Source organism: Myotis nattereri (assembly GCF_964212035.1).
Source record: "Myotis nattereri genome assembly, chromosome: 2".
Classification (NCBI taxonomy): domain Eukaryota; kingdom Metazoa; phylum Chordata; class Mammalia; order Chiroptera; family Vespertilionidae; genus Myotis; species Myotis nattereri.
Window position 1 is genome coordinate 96,178,566 of NC_138076.1, and position 17,815 is coordinate 96,196,380.

At 44.0% G+C, this 17,815-nt stretch overlaps 1 protein-coding gene across 1 annotated transcript in view; it reads left to right on the plus strand.

Moving 5' to 3' along the window:
* Positions 1-8,350: 8,350 nt before the first annotated feature.
* The window catches only part of SACS (sacsin molecular chaperone), a 92,286-nt gene continuing 82,821 nt past the window's right edge, over positions 8,351-17,815 (plus strand). Inside the window, exon 1 of the mRNA XM_081083027.1 lies at positions 8,351-8,499. The gene's annotated coding sequence lies outside the window, so the exon portion shown is untranslated. The remainder of the gene's footprint in view (positions 8,500-17,815) is intronic.

Consider the following 17,815-nt stretch of genomic DNA (forward strand, 5'->3'; position numbering starts at 1 on the left):
CTCGCAGGCCTAGTCGCCCCTCACTGCCCCCCCCTGCCAGCCTAATCACCCCCAACAGCACCCCCTGCTGGCCTGGTCTCCCCATGCAGCCTGCTTATTCAGCCTGCTTATTCACTAACCCCCTGCCTATTTGGTCATAGGCAGCCATCTTGTGAGGGTGTGAGGGTTAATTTGCATATTACCTCTTTATTATATAGGATTTCTTTGTTATGTGGGAGAAAATGCAGTCTTAACCAAATATATTATGACTCTAATTTTGCAAAGAATACATTTTTGGTGGAATATTAAAATTAATACAAGTTCTTTAAAAGTGGATAGAGCATTGGATAGTATATATTAATGTTTAAATTCTATGATCCAACAATTCCATTCCATATCACCTGCTTAAGGAAAATAGTTACATGAACATAAAGAGGCAAATTGGAAATCACCTTACTATCCATCAAGAAAGGAAGAGTTAAATATAGTGATATCTCCTAACTGTGGGATACTATGCAATAGTTAGAAAGAATTGGGCACTGACATGGAAATATAAGAATATTTACCAAGAGATTATTAGGTGAGCAAAGCAAACTGTAGAATAGAAAACATAATGTATGATTTTTGGAAGATTCAGTACAATATGTAGCTATGTTTGTATGAGTGTGCATTATTGAAAAGATCTAGATTTACTCCATAAGGAGAAATGTGATAATGGCTACTTATTTGAAGATGAGAAATGGGGGATGCTGGTCATAAAGGAAGGTTTATTTTAGCTGTGATGCTTGAATTATTTATAAGAAGAATGCAATTATATGATACTTATGTAATAAAAAATAAACTAATATTTTGAGTATTAAAGAAAAATATATAAAATATTGAGTGGCTGTCTTTGTATTTTATTTTTTTCTTTGATTATAGTGACTTTAATTTCATTAAATTAGAAACTGTAGTTCTAAAATTCTATATTTGACTAGGGACCCAGTGCATGAATTTGTGCACCTTGAAAGGAACTGTGGGCCACGAGGCTGCAGTGGGCACTGGGGTGGGTCTTGGCCCATCCTCCATGCCCCTGCCCAGCCCCTCCCGCTGCAGCCCCTGGTCCCATCTCTGCCGGCAGGCCCACACCTGTTGCTGCCGCTCCCACACGCTGACAATGCCAGCCCCGCTTGCACCCGCTGATGGCATGGAACAATTGGGGTCAGCACCTTCAGTGGGTGTGAGTGACAACTGCTGCCCCAATTGCCCCTCAGGAGCAAGGGGAAGTGGAGAAGCCCTCAGGGGTGATTGGGGCTGGCAGCCATCACTTGCACCCACTGGCAGCACCAAGCGATCGGGATCAGCACTGGGCACTAGCAGCGGGTGTGAGGTGCAGCTCCGGCACTGGCTGCAGGTGCAAGTGGGGCTGGCGCTGGCAGTGGGTGCAAGTGGCAGCTCTGGCACCAGCAGTGGGTGCAAGTGGAGCCATCTCCAGCAGCAAGTGCAAGAGGCGGCTGTTGGCCCCGATAGCCCCTTAGGAGCAGGGGAAGATGGAGAAGCCCTGAGGGGCAATCAGGGCTGACAACTGCCACTTTCACCCGCTGACAGCGCTGAGCAATCGGGCCAGCGCTGGGCGCCAGCAGCGGGTGCAAGTGGTGGCTCTGGAGCCAGCAGTGAGTGTGAGCAGGGCTGGTGCCGGCAGCAGGTGCGAGCACTGGGCAGGACCATGATGTGTGGGAGCAAAGAATTTTCAGTAACCACCAGAGGCTCACCCTGATGACAGCGACCAGCGCCCTGACTTGGTCTGGCACCCCCACTGACTTGCTCCAACATCCCGCTGTGGCCGACGCCCGCCATGTTCTGCACATGTCCCCTGGTGGTCAGCACACGTCATAGAGACTGGTTGTTTGGTTGTTCGGTTGTTCCACCATTTAGTCTATTTGCATATTAGGGTTTTATATATATAGATAACCCTTGCATATGGTAAGTGTCCAGTAAATACTTTCGATTGAATATCTCTGCCTAAAATAGGACCTCCCCATGCCAAAACTATCTTTTTACACTGCTTAACTTTCTTCAAAACATTTATTTTACCACTTGGCAGATATGTTTATTTGTATATTTTTGGTCACCCCACTGGAGTGGAAGCACCACATGCAGAGCTCCTGCAATTGGTTTACTGCAGCACATGTGATGCAGCCTTTCACATAGAGGACATGCAGCCAATAAATAGATAGTTGTTGATTGCACACATTTAAGTTACACTCCCTAAAATACCAACCGTTTTCACTGACTAATATAATAATGGTTGACTTTTATAGATTTTAAATAAACTATTTTTAAAATTTTTCTTTTTAAATGTGGGAGCTGGGAGGCTCATTTGAGACAACTCCTAGCTGTATATATTCTGTTTTGTTTTGTGGCCTCATGGAACTTAGTAGGGTTGTTGACAATAGTATTCCCTTTTTAGTGAGTTGATGATCCTATAAAACCCTGTGCTTTTTTAGGTGATTAGGGTGGCTTCATGCATTACCTTAAAAGTTGATTATAATTTTGCCTACACTGCATCATGTGGCATAATTGTATACATTGTAATTAAAATGAACAAAGTTTGCAATTCTTTGTTGTAATGTTGTTATATTGTGATGTATGCACAAAAGGAACACGATTTTGGCTTTGTACGGAAAGCTACTTAAAGGAAACTGTGTAGTGATGGACTTTCTCTATTTGCCTCAGAAGGCCCAGTTCTTCTGGGACATCACAGTACTAGAAAACTGCAGGGAATGTTAAATCAGAGATGAACTGTAGGGACTGACTTCTCAGGGAACCAATTGGAAGCATAACTGTAAGGGAGAGAAAAATCCTTTCTCCTCTACCTTCCTAGGTTCTGCAGATGGGAAATTAAACTGACAAATATACAAATAAGCAGATTAACAAGTGAAAATAATACAAGTTTTAATAATGTGTACAATGTGAATATACACCGAATAATGAGTAGTAACTCAAAGGAGTGGTTAGAACTTGGGGCTTATATGGAATCTTAACAAAGAACCCTAAGTTTGTAGAGATGAAAAGATAAAGGAGAGGGGATTTAGACTTTTAGGGTGGCAAACTGTGGGAAGGTAAATATATGGGGAAAATAATAGAAGATAGGATTATTTTAACAAGGTTCCTATGTAGAGTCCTCTGGTAAGAGTCCAGAGTCCTCTCTGGTGATTAAGAAGATGATAAAGAGCTTTTCTGTATCTACTGTGAAACAATCAACTGTCTTCAGCTCACAATAATCCATATGCTAAAGTGGCATATTTTAGAATGTCCTATTCTGGTCCCTTACATAATAGAGTAAAGCATGAGAACAAAATTAGCCTGAGGAAGAAGTGGGCCCTTTCCAAGTCCCTTCTGTTCAGCTAACATTGGCCATACACCTTCTACATGCCCACCGTGGGCTAGAAGCTGTGGGGAATTTAAAGGAAATCTACAACATGGCTGATGCCTTTACTGTGCCAGCCCAGTCATACTAAGGAGCCACAATGCTTATGAGGTCATGTTCTGTTAGTTGTTACCTGATGCCCTTCGTATTTCCATACTTAAGAGGCTTATGTGTCCTTCTTTTTTTTTTCTTTTCCCCTTTATTGAATAAGATATTACATATGTGTTCTTATTATGTGTCCTTCTTGGGGCACATCATGAGACCATTTTTCTACTGCTGTTAGAAATTAGGGGATTTCCTGAAAGTCTTGAGATGAGGTTACATAGATAGTTTTTAAAGGCAAGTGTCTTGTTTCCACCCTTAAAGTTATACTTCTTAAATTGGGAGAGTGCCCTAAATCAGGAAAAATAACCTACAAAACTAATAACCTATAATTTTAACACATATTATATGCCAAGCACGGTGTACTTCCATATTGGAAGATAATATTCCATTTTACAGATGAAGAAACTGGATGTCAATTAGCATAAGCAACTTGCCTAGACATTTACTGGTTTATAAAGGTTGAATTCATGTCTGCCTTTATTAAACTGCCAAAAGAAGTTATTTAAATTAAGAGAGTACACAAGTGAGTTAACAGAATCTGTGACAAAGATATTAAAGCTAAGACACCAGAATTATGGTGGATGCTCAGATTGAGCTAACATCTCTCAGGTTGCACAGTACTAGAAAACTGCAGGGAATGTTAAATCAGAGATGAACTGTAGGGACTGACTTCTCAGGGAACCAATTGGAAGCATAACTGTAAGGGAGAGAAAAATCCTTTCTCCTCTACCTTCCTAGGTTCTGCAGATGGGAAATTAAACTGACAAACATACAAATAAACCGATTAACAAGTGAAAATAATACAAATTTTAATAATGTGTGCAATGTGAATATACACTGAATAATTTCTGAACTGATAAAAATCTGACACTCATACAACTTGTGGAAGAAGACCATGAAGGGCACATGGTCTCCAGGCCACATTGGAATAGAAGTAAGGCCACATGATGTGGCTGCAAAGGAAGAATGGGTCCTAGTGAGAGCAACAGCTGGAGTCATTAGGAGAAGCCAGAGGGCTGGTGGTGCCAGCTCTTTAAAAGCCCTAAAGAAGTGGCAAAGACTTATCCCTCTGGCTAAGCCTTCATGGTGCTGGGCAAGGGTGGCACTATATAATATTTTCTTACACCATTTTCTCTGGTCAGCTTCAGGTGATATGATGACTTGCTGACCTCTAACTTGTGTACATGAATAGTCAATCTTTAACCAAAACATGGAAGATTCGTGATTCCCCAGTTATCCAGAAGCCATTGGCTTCTTAACACTTTTAGGACAAAGTCTAAATCTTTTGATAACAACATTAAAATACCATAAATAGTACCATGAATTTAACTGAATTCATATGGATTATTGAGTGTGCTAGTGTATCTGGACAGTGGCAGAGGTCAAGGGCTTTTGGTACACATGAAACTACCTTCAAAATGGGTATAAAGCCACATATCAACATATGCAAGTTATTGTGACAGTAAAAAGGCATATCATGTGCAATGCTCATGAAAGTATTGAAACTTTGAACTCTGCATTACTAGGCTAATTTCTGCATAACCTACATTTTACTTTTATGCAGTGGGACTAGGTGGGTAAGAAGATATAACCTTTCTGAAAACAATATATATGAACCTAAAAGTTGAATAATAAGGAATTGGTGGAATAAGTTATGGTGCAATTGTAAGAAAGATCATTATGCAGGTATTAAAAAATATATTCTTAAAGAGTGAAAGAGAAAAATATTCTCAGTATAATGCTAATTGGGAAAACCAATACAAAACTGATATCCTAGCTAATAATAGACAAACATAGTAATTGACCGTACCTTCTCTACCCCTCCATTGGCTAATCAGCACTATATGCAAATTAACCACCAACAAAGATGGCAGCTAATTTGCATACTACAGGTAGGGCAGGACAGTGCCATCCCGCCTGCCCTGCCACCATCCTGGCCTGCTATCTGCGACCCAGGGTGGCAGGCGTCCATGTGCGACCCAACCCTGGGCGGCCGGGTGGTGAAGCAACGATCAGCCAGCCCACCCGGCCTCCATCTGGGCGTCCCGTGTGCGACCCAACCCGGGGCGGCCGGGCAGGACAGCAGCAATCTGCCAGCCCGCCTGGGCATCCCATGTGCGACCTGACCCGGGGCGGTGCCCCAACCCCTGGATCGGCCCTGCCGTGTGCACAACCCGGGGAGGCGGGGCAGGCACCGAGGGATCGGGCCTGCCATCTGCCACCTGAGGAGCGGGCCTAAGCCAGCAGGTGGTTATCTCCCAAGGGGTCCCAGGCTGTGAGAGGGCACGAGTGGGTCTGAGGGACAACCCCCACTCCCCCTCTCCTGCCAGTGCATAAATTTTTGTGCACCGGGCCTCTAGTATATGTATAATATTATATATATTATATTTATAAAAAGGTGAAGAGCAGCTATAGTTATTTCAAATGGTAGGATTATAGGTTATATTTCTCATATTTTCTAAAATAAATACATGTTGTCTTTCTAATTGGCATAAAACAATAACTGTCATTAAGAAAAAAAAATCTAAAAAAAACAAAAACAAAAAGAAATTTAAAAAAAAGAAAGAAAAAAAATCTAGATTTTGTCATTTAATTGAAAAAATATCACCAAATGAGTGACTGCACAAGACCATGGGACTCTGTCTAACTAGTTGTACCATGTGGATATAGGTGGAAGGCTAGGCCCAGGACCCATCTTCCTATCTATATATAGTGCCATAGGACACACAGGGAGCAGTTTGAAGAACCACCTTTGATGAAAAAAGAATATATTTAAGAGACAGCAAAGAAGCAATTGGAGTCATCCAGGCCTAGGGTAAAGAAAGCTTGCCTCTGGGTGGTGGCAAAACTGACACAGGGAAATGAGAAGTTAGAGGACATGGAGGTAGGGATCATGAAGAGAGGCCACACCACAGAATGGTCTACACCTAGGAGGTCTCTGGCCCAGACAGCAGAGCTCCACATTCATCCCACAGTAGTTTCTTTGTCACCCAAATATGTCTTCTTGCTACCAGAGCTGAATGTGACTTAGCACCCTATCACATTCCAAAGGATCTTAAGCCTAGCTACAAAGAGGAGAGCAGGCTTTTTTTTTTTTTTTTTTTTTTTTTTTTTTACTAAAGGTTTTCTCTTGATTAGGGTACTAAAGACAGAATTACATTGCCCAACCATGCTTCCCTAGCATGATTTCTGAAAAATTCATTTTCTAAATCTGGTTCCCAAAATTTTCACTCATTATGGAAACACTTCAGCCCTTCTCTCTTCTCCCCTTGACCTTCTCCAACCTCCCCAAGGCCTCTCAGTGGCATAGGTTTCACTTTCCTCAGGGCTCCTTGCTCCTGGAGATTGTTCTAGCTTGGTCAGCACTCTTAAACAGCATGATCTAATTCTTTCCTAGTCTTTTGCTGATTGCATCTCAACACCCCTACACTCAGCAAAACAAAATGATCTTCTTAGGGACCAGCTTTTCTAGGAAGGTGGGGGAATTGTAAGTTCTTACAATTGAGAACTTTTGGCCCTATGGGGCTCTGGTAGTTCAAAGTTATGAGTAGATACTATGCGAAGTGAACAAAAAACTAAAGATTACTGTTTCAGTCCCTGGAGTGTAGCTGAGTGCCAGTGTTCAATGAATTTGATGACAACTTAATGATGCTGTTAGAATTGAGGCGGCTGCTGGAGGAGACAGGCTCACTTCCATAGGTGCATGCCACCAAGGGCTTACACAACACCATGGTAAGAATCAGATAAAAGAGCTCTGTAAAACATTATATCTTTCTTGTAAAAATTTTTATATAGCAATTTTGTTAGAACAAGACATTGCCCTACTATCTCCTGGGAAATTATGTGTATATCTGAATCTGTGAGTCAAGAATGGGAGGGAAATAGCAATAGATTTGGTGTCTGTTAGGGCTATACCACAGAGAGGCAGACAACTGCTTCTGAAGTGAATGATAACATTTGGGGCCTGTTTTCACCTTCCCTAGAAAAGATCAGGTTAGCTTTTTCAGGTCTGGAGTTTGCTGAGCGGAGTTAGATATTTTTCTCAGAGGTAACACAACTGGAGCTTCAGTGTTCCAATAGATCTAGATAAGCCTTGATTCTAGATTTTCATTGATGAAATAGACAGTTCTGTAGGATACTATCATGAGGAATATAATGCACCCAAAGGGAGTAGGGGGAGGGCTGTTTACAAAAACAGGCTCTCTTGGTATTTCACACCACCATTTGTAGGAAATAAGAACATAGAACTTTATTTGATTTATTGTTACATTATTTTTTATTATAAAATTGGCAGTAACAATGACAACGTAGAACATTTATAACTGCATAGCATTTCACAGTTTACAAAGCATTTTGAGTGAATGTCTTTTTTTAAAACTTTGGAACCTCATACACAAATCCAAATAAAATACACACACACAAATGGTTTGTGAGCTATACCCCGCAATGCAAGCAATGTTATTGTATTTTATCAGTGAGTGTGTAGCTGATATTTTTGAATTTAATTTTGGTAAATTATAGGCTTTCCAGGTTGGTCATTGCCTGGTCGCAACTCTTCATTTTCCAGGAGTTAAATGAAACTCATGAGTGGCTTGTCCAAGGTCACACAGCTGGTGTTTAATAGAGCCAGATTGTTAGCCATGCCTACAACCTAAAATTAATCTTTGCAATATGAAGAGAATAGAAAATGTACTTACTGTTATTTTACAGCATCAGCCTGAGCAACGATGCTGCCTTTTGCAGCATAACTGAAACGTAAGGTTGAGGGTAGTTCTATCTCTTTAAGAAGAAAAAGAAATGGCCACTGAGAGTGTGTGTGTGTGTGTGTGTGTGTGTGTGTGTGTGTGTGTGTGTTGGGGGGGGGGAGGGGCGCGAAGGGGGGGGCGCTGCTGATTGCGGCATCAGTGCAGTCCAGTCTGCCTGGACCCGGCAGCTGCGGTGGAAGCCACGCTGGGATCTGCTGATGTGACAAAGGAAAACAAAAGCATGGAGACGTGATGCTGACAGTAAGTATTTGAGGGTCCAGCTCGATAGCAAATGAGAAGGGAAGATGAAGAAGCCTATGGAAGTGAGCGGGTTCCACGGTGTGATGGGTCATTCAGTCCTGTGTTGGCTGGGCTGGAACCAGGTGGGTCAGTCACTGTAGTTGGTGGAGACCTTTGACCATTTTCCTAAGATACTGGCCTTTATTAAAGGGTAGAGAATCTTCTTTGATGTGCTGTGCAGCAGCGAGTAGTGGATCCTTTGCAAAATTTGCAGGTTGGCCTTTGCAAAATTTGCAGGTTGGGCAGGCAGGCGAGGGTTTGCTGGGGAGGCGCCAGCCAAGGTGTTAGTAGAGATCCACTAAGACAGCCTGGCTTTGTCATTTTAATTTCCACCCTGGGTTACCCTGTTTACCTACAATGGGTCAGTCTACTGCTGTAAAACAGACTGCAGGGTCAAGAGTCCTGCAGAAACAGAAAGTGGATTCTCAAAGTAACTTATATTTTATTTTGTAGTAATTGTTCTCATTTTAACAGGATGCCCTTAAATGAGTCCATATTTTATAGTTACCTTATGTATAATATTTGAAAATCCTGCTTTTACTTAAGAGCATTTTACTTATTTAATTTTATTCTAAGTGATCAGTAAATTGTTAGAAAAAGTATTCCAGTTTTAACAACGAAGTCTCTTGATGTTTTTGTTTTGTTTTGTTTTCTCTCAAAACAAACTTGACACCCCAGTGAAGAGTGCTATACCAGTATTTGCTTCTAACACATCAATTGTTTTGGCTTTAATTTTATCCTTTCTATGGAATGAAAGCCTGCTCTATTTAAGGTAAAGGTGGAAAGCAGGTTAATTTCCAGCACAGCTGCCCAGAAGTGATACTGAAGGGGAGCTTTTTATCAATGCAGATAAAAGTAATTTGTCACATGAAAAATGTTAACATAAGAAACATTCAAATCTGTGAAGAATTTTTGTGAGTTTATTTGAGCCAAACTGTCAACAATTGCCAGGAAGCAGAATCTCAGTGGATTGAGATAATGCTTCAGAGAATGGAAGTTTTGCACCTTATTTTATACATTACAATCAAAAGAGAAGACTAAGTGGTTTACATGAAATCCACTGGTGATAGATTAGGGAGGTGGGAGAAAGCAAAGTGGAGAAACCTCTGGGATTGGATAAAAAGTAAAATAATAGACACATGCTTCTTTTACACAGGTGGGTGCAGGATAGTTAGCAGTCAACAATTAACTCAATAATAAGGGGATTTGTGGTCTCTGCAGAGCTGTGCCTGTGCTCTGAGGGGTTGGAAAAAGGGAAATTACATTGTTTTTGTGAAGGCTTTTGTTGATCAAGCATGTTATCTTAGATACAAAAAGACAAAGGGACAGGCTTAGTTAGGGTGAAGATTAACCTCTGTTAGGAAAAAATACTGCCTTGGGACATGATTACCCATCATAAACTGCTTTGAGTTAAAAAAAAAAAAAAAAAAAAGTTTTAATTTCAGACCATCCTTCTGAGTTTGCAAGGCTGCCATACAGGCCTTCCCTGAGCTAGTTAGGTTAACATGTGTCCCCTTTTCATCCACAAAAGTAAATTATGAAAAGTAAATTTTTTGCATTATTTTGTTAAACTACCCATTGATAACCAAATACATACTACTAGGTCAATGCATGGTTATCATGTCACAGTGGTTTTATTTATGACTAACCAGCTTTCTTTCCCTAATCTTGCCTGGAAGTTTTACTTCATGCATGGACCAATGACATCCAGATCCTTTTCCTTTTTCCTTTGTGGCTACTCCTTTCATCCTATCTTTACCTTTCGTGGCTTTTGGGATGGCCAATTTCCTCCTTTTGTCTCTAGATCAAGGCTCCTTCAGTATCCCTTTCAAACAAACTCTAGATAAATTTTCCATATTCCCATATTTTTCTTGTACCTCGCTTGGTTTGTAAGATCTTTTCCATGATTAATGTTAGACAGACATGAGCAGGGCAAGGATGATGGGCTAGGTATAGAAACTCATCGGGGCAGAAAGCCCCTGATGCCTAGCAAGGGAAAAACTGGGAAAATAAGAACCTCAATCCCATGGTAACCTAACCTTCCCTGGCATATCATTGGTCATGTAGTTTGGACCCCTGATTTTTCATATTGCTGGTCAGGTGCTTTATATCCCCTGACCTTTTCCTTCCTAAAGATAATATCTAGGCCTCAGTTGTATTTCAGTTCCAGGCCCAGAAAAGCCACAAAACCAGTCAAGTGATGCTGCCTTGACTGCCTCCGAACCAGCTGCATTTACTAATGATCCCTTCCCTGGCACTGACCAATCTGTGGAGACCATGACCTTGAGAAAGCACATCTGGAAAGTGGATGAATATTCTATTGAGTCACTCACCTGAGACCTCCCCTAAGATTTCCACCTGCAAGAGAGCGATAAATAAGCTCAGGACAAAGGACCCAGTGTGCACTCTCCCTCCAAGGAGCACACCCATGCCATTCCCTTCTCCTTCTCCTTCCCCCACAGGCATGTATTCCCTAACCTATAAGGGATCCCTTTCTCTAAAAGATTAATGAGCATATCCTTTGGTGAAGATTAGAAAGACACACAAATTCTATCTTTGAAGATATAAATTGAGATTTTAAAGGTAAACCTAAGACAGAGGAGCATCTATTCCAGTCCTAGCTGCCCCCAAGCCCCTGCCTCCCTCCGCTGGATGATAGACTGCAAGCTGGGGCTAGGTTAACTCAATTTAATATATGCTATAAAAATATATGTGTCTTTTTATTACCTGGAAATTGGCTAAAGTGACTAAGTTATTCACTATTTATTGAATACTTTCTGCATCCCTGGCCCTGAATCTCACCAAGTAGCAGAGTCAGAGATGAATAAGACATCCTTAAGGAAGTTTAGTAGATCAGGAATATTTGAATAACACAGAAGCCATTTAAAACGTTGAAGGAATATGTTATACATTTTTAAAATTAAATTTGAAATACATTATCTTTTCTCTTGTACATTTTAAAAATATATTTTATTGATTTTTTACAGAGAGGAAGGGAGAGAGATAGAGAGTTAGAAACATCAATGAGAGAGAAACATCAATCAGCTGCCTCCTGCACATCTCCCACTGGGGATGTGCCCACAACCCAGGTACATGCCCTTGACCGGAATCGAACCTGGGACCTTTCAGTCCGCAGGCCGACACTCTATCCACTGAGCCAAACCGGTTTCGGCCTCTTGTACATTTTACATAAATATATTTAATTATACACACACACCCCTTTAGCTTCACCTTGGTGCTCTATAAAGTGCATTTATGTGCATATTCAGTTACAGGACCAATAGTGGTTGCAGTGACCATGATCTTTTCCAAAACAGAAGTCCTTGCTGATTCATGTTTGTCTGGAGAGCAAGATGATTATTCTGAGGGTGATTCCAATGGAGGCTTTCTGTGGGCCAGAAGTATGTCTGTATTTGACTTCTTGGTTTTGTAATGTTAGAGATATTCAAGGTAAATTTTTCCTACATCACAGAGGAATTAGCCATCTATAAACTTGTTTCATCAAACATGATGAAAAGTAACACTGTTGTTTAATTCCTGCATTTAGATGAATGTGTATCCCATTCTCAGGAGATACATAAAGGTAGTTCTGGCTGTAATTTTTGCTATAAATGGGTTAAAGGACTGTTCTAGGGAAAGTAAAGCTATTGTAATAGGTAAAGATTCAAAGGATGTGCCTCTGAACCCTGTGGCACTAAAAATAGTGAAAGTGGGAGCGATCACCCAAGACATCCTTGCTTCCTCCAGAATACAGGCTCCTTCCTCCCCTGCCCCATGGGAGGAAGGAACCTGTGTTCTAGTTCTAAGTCTATACAGGAAGGATGCAGTTCTGAAATTTAACAGATATCCCTAAACAAAGAGCAAGGACATCATACATCTTATAGAGATTAAACATTTATATAATCTTTTAAGTGATCACCCTGATAAGTACTCATCTGACACCATATGTAGTTATTATAATACTAGAGGCCCGGTGCACAAATTTGTGCATGGGTGGGATCCCTCAGCCTGGCCAGTAATCGGAGGCGATTGCGGCTGTCTCGCTCAGTCTCAATCGGGGCCTATCAGGCCCAGCCAGCTGCGGGGATGGACCACGGGAGGTTGACCAGCCAGGGGAGGTTGGCTGTGGGAGTGCACTATCCACCAGGGGGCAGCTTCTGCATTGAGCGTTTGTCCCCTGGTGGTCAGTGCACATCATAGCTACCAGCCGGTTGTCTGGTTGTAATGGTCATCTAGGCTTTTATATATATAGACTAGAGGCCCGGTGCACAAAAATTTGTGCACTTGCGGGAGTCCCTCTGCCTGGCCTGTGTCCTCTCACAGTCTAGGACCCCTCGGGGGATGTCCACCTGCTGGCAGTCAGACATCCCTTTGGTAGCCCGGGAGCCCTTGGGGGATGTCCACTTGCCCACGGGGAGCAGGCCTAAGCTGCAGTTGGACATCCTTAGTGCTGCTGAGGAGGCGGGAGAGGCTCCCGCCACCACCACTTTGCTGGCAGCCATCAGCCTGGCTTGTGGCTGAGCAGAGCTCCCCCTGTGGGAGCACACTGACCACCAGGGGGCAGCTCCTGCATTGAGCATCTGCCCCCTGGTGGTCAGTGTGTGTCATAGTGACCAGTCATTCCCAGTCATTCTGCTGTAAGGGTCAATTTGCATATTACCTTTTATTATATAGGATAGAGGCCTGGTGCACAGATGGGGACCAGCTGGTTTGCCCTGAAGGGTGTCCTGGATCAGGGTGGGGGTCCTGCTGGGGTGCCTGGCCAGCCTGGGTGAGGGGCTGAGGGCCATTTTCAGGCTGGCCATGCCCCCTGGCGACCCAAGCTCCCAGCCTCTCCTTTTTTTCTTTTTATTCCTGGGATTTGTTTATCTTCTATAATTGAAACTTTATAGCCTTGAGCGGAGCCCAGGGTCAGCCAGGGCAGGCGGGAAGCTTGGCTTCCTCCATCGCTGGGGGCAACCCAAGCCTCCTGCTTGCTCCAGCTCTGTGGCTGCCGCCATCTTAGCTGGGTTAATTTGCATACTTGCTCCTGATTGGCTGGTGGGCGTGGCTTGTGGACGTGGCTTGCACATAGTGGAGGGATGGTTAATTTGCAGGTTTCTCTTTTATTATATAGGATTACTAGAGGCCCAGTGCACAGGATTTGTGCACTGGTGGGGGCGTGGCCTGTGGGGATCGGCCCACTGTGGGAGTGCTGCTCATCCCAGTCAGCCAAGGGGCTGTGAACCTGCACCTCTGAGCAGCACTCACACTGTGGGAGCATACTGACCACCAGGGGGCAGCTCATGCATTGAGTGTTTGCCCCCTGGTAGTCAGTGCATGTCATAGCGACTGGTCGACTGGTCATTCTGGTCATTCAGCTGTTCAGTCGCTGGACTTTTATTATATAGGATTGACTATATTACCTATGCTGTACTTTCATTCTTGTGACATTACATCAAGGACATCTTGAAGAGGGTCAAGTACTAGGGATAACTCATGATTATATTTTTATCCCATCCCTACATGAAACACCTTTCTTTTCATTCTCTTGGGTGACAGCCAGGTATCTGTATGTTAGTTCCTAGGAAGTTTGATGTATCACCCTTCTCTCTGGTGGGGTCTAATTTCTTTCCCCTTAGAGATGCCTTCATCTTCTCACACTCTTCTCCCTGCCTACCTCTACCAGTGGATGGCTTTGGGTTAAAGCAGTGGTTCTCAACCTTCTGGCCCTTTAAATACAGTTCCTCATGTTGTGACCCAACCATAAAATTATTCTCGTTGCTACTTCATAACTGTAATGTTGCTACTGTTATGAATCGTAATGTAAATATCTGATATGCAGGATGGTCTTAGGTGACCCCTGTGAAAGGGTCGTTCAACCGCCTAAGGGGTCGCGACCCACAGGTTGAGACCCACCGCGTTAAGGGAACATAACTAATCCTATATAATAAAGAGGGAATATGCTAATTTGTCTGTTACAGTGTCCAAGTAACGACCAATATGTATATTGACAGACCAGCAGGTGCGTGTGCAGCAGGGGGACTTGCGCGAGGCTCGCCAGAGTCCTTTTTCTCCCGGGTGCACACGCCCAACAAACACCCCCGCCACACCGCGCCCCATTGGAGAGCACTCTGCCCGGGGACGCCACCAACCCCCCACTGAGGGGCGACACCTGCATAGTAGAAGGCCAGTTCTCGGGCGTGGTCGGCAGAAGGGCCTGGGCATGACAACAGAGAGTGCACAGGTGACCCTCACACCACAGGAAAGCAACTGCAGCTTTCTCCAGCCGTCCATTCATTCATCTTCCCAGTCCGACCCGGAAGGGGTCTGGCATCCTGGCTGGAATGCCCCCTGAGGACAAGCTGGGCCTAACTGTACCTGTACAGGCACGCCTGTTGCCTGCAAATTCCGGAGGGGAGCGAACAGAGAGCTGCTGGAGGCATGGAAGTGGGCACGCCAGCACTCAACGCTCAATGGGAGAAAAGCCTCACACGCACATGAATGCACACACGTGTGCACGTAACGCAGCAGTCCCTGGTCGCTGCGATGGATGCAGGCCCGAGCCAGCTGGACCCTCCCCCAACTCAGAGCGGGGAGGCATTGGCCACGGTAGGCGAGACACAGCGGCGTCTTCGCTCGGCCTCTCAAAGCCAGTGGGAGAGGGGCCCGAGCGCCCCGAGTGCCCAAACAGAGGCGGCTACAGGTCCCAGAGAGGAAAGCAGTCAGTACTAAGGACGAAAAGCATAGAATTTTTAATTAGCTTACAAAAAGAGTAAAAGGGTGAAGAAGGAGGGGAGAAGAAGAAGAAGAAGGGAAGGAGGGAGGGAAGAACTTTATAAAGGAGTCAGTAGAGAAGAGAGTTAAAGAAGGAAAGAGGATGTATGAGTGAACTGTAGGAGCCATAATGAAAATCAAGTATAGTTGTGTACTGGGGACAGATTTTAAATGTAGGAGTCAGAAAAGAAAAAAGATAAATAATAGTGAATAATTAGGCACATAGATAGATAGATATTAAAACAGTGGAAGTAAGTAGAAAGAGTGTATGGGAAAGGTAGGATGAGAGAGAAAGAGGGAGGGAAGAAAAGTTTTAAAGGGGAGCCAGTAGAGCTTAAAAGGAGAATGGGAAGAAGGAAGGAATGGAGCAGGGAGCAAAGCAGGTCTGAGGGAGGAAGTGAAGAAAAAAATTAAGGTGAAAAGGAAGGAAAAGGGGAGGGAGGGAGGGATAAAGATAAAGGAAAGAAGGAATGTGGGGAGGGAGGGAGGGTAGGAGAAAGATGGGAAGAAGGATGAGCAGAAGTAGCAGATAAGGAGGAAAGAAAAGTTTATAAAAGATGAGTCAGTAGGCAAGTATTACATAAAGGAGAGAGAAAAATGTGTGAGAAGGAGAAGCCAATAAGGAAGTCAAATACAATTATGTGTGAAAGGGATACGATTTTTTTAAAAAGTTAATAGGGGTGACCAGGCCAGCAGGGGAGGGTAGTTAGGGAGATCAGGCCGGCAGGCAGGAAGGTGAGCAGTTAGGAGCCAAAGGTCCCAGATTATGAGAAGGATGTCCTGCTGCCAGTTTAAACTGGCAGTTGGAAATCCTCTGAGGACTCCTGCATTGGAGAGGGTACAGGTCAGGCTGAAGCACGCACTTCCCCCCCCCCTCCCCCCTCCCCCCCCCCCCCCCGCACGAATTTCATGCACTGGGCCTCTGGTTGCTTATATAATGGTTATGATTTAAGCCCTGAGTCTCTAGGCTGTTTCTGCTTCAAGTAGGATAACTCAAAAAAATGTTCACTTCTCTGAGTAAGTGAAGCTGGCATGTTTTGTTCCTAGTCCTTAAATGAGGTTATACATAGTGCCAAATCTGACTATGGGAAAAGTCCAGGTTGCCAAAACAGGATATTTTCACTGGGAAGGTGAAGAGGTCACTGAATGGACACACTTGCTTCTATTAGCCATGGGCAACTGCTTCAGGTTTCAGAACCAAATGAACGATTCCACAGCTGGTAGGATAACTGGCCAAGGCCCATTCCCTAACAGCATTTACAGAGCATCCATTGTTTGTGCCCATGCTGCATATGAGGTGGACATGAATCCATGTGCGGAGAATATCATGAACACATTTTGTGTCACTGCATGTGTTCAAGAATATCACATGAGCAAAAAGAGTGCCTCCAATATTTGCAAAAACTGTCTATAGTTTCCTAAGTCCTTTCTGACATAGTTCAAGTTGGTCATTATGAAGATCTGCAGGCTTCACAGGCAAGGAAAGAGAAGTCCCCATAAGTTTGGTCTCTAAAAGCCAGTGAGGATTGTGGTTGAGTGACACAGAGGCTGCTGGAGTCCCTAGTGTTCATCTTAATGAGCCCATGCATGCACCTACACAGTCTTGCTTCCTCTGAGCTCCAGCCTGGGCTGTGGCTTTGGGGGAATCTAGGGACATACGGGGAGAACTGCATTGTCTGGTATCAGGGCAGGAACTTGGGAATAGCTTTCTCCCAGACAGGGGTGCTCGCATGGATCATTGATCCTGTGCTGGGACCTCCCCTATTACAGAGCTGGCTGGCAGCCATATATGAGTTTCCAGCAGCATGGCCCACATTGTTTGCTCAGCTCTGGTGATTCCCTGAGGCCTTGCCCCATTCAATTTGAAGCCCCACCCAAGCTGTTTGCAGCTGCTTTTCCATATGAATGGCCTGCCCTAGCTCAGGCTTCAGACTTTCCCAAATTCTCTTAAACAGCAGCTGAAGTCAGTGTGCCAGAAACCTATCGGTAAAAGGCCTCAGACCCAGCACTAGCACCAGCCTGCCTTGCTTCATAGCCGGGCCTTGCCTAGGCACTTCCTAGCTCAATACAAGTAGCAGCCATCTGCATATCTCTCTGTAGCTCCTGCAGGGTGGCTCCAGGCCGTGGCTGACTTTGTACCTCCCAAGAGTCCTCAGAGCCAGTGCACCCAGTGGGCAGCTTCAGACTATACCAGATTACAACTCTTCACATCCATAAGCAACACACTCAAGGGGCAGACTCAGTGAGCACCAAATCCCCACTGAAGCATGCCCTGCTCCATAGAGATGTCTCCTGCCCAGCAGTTCTTCTATTGTAGACACAGCTGACCCTCACAGACACCTGGCCTGGAGGTCAATTCCTCCCAGTGATGCCAACAGCAATGAAGGCTCAACTACAACAAGACCTTGCACACAGCTCACATAGGGATGCATTTAGAGTTCCCAGTTCAGGGGACTGGGGAGACTGAGCTACTGGGCCCTACAGGACAGACACCTAATAAGCAAGGCCACTCTACCAATTT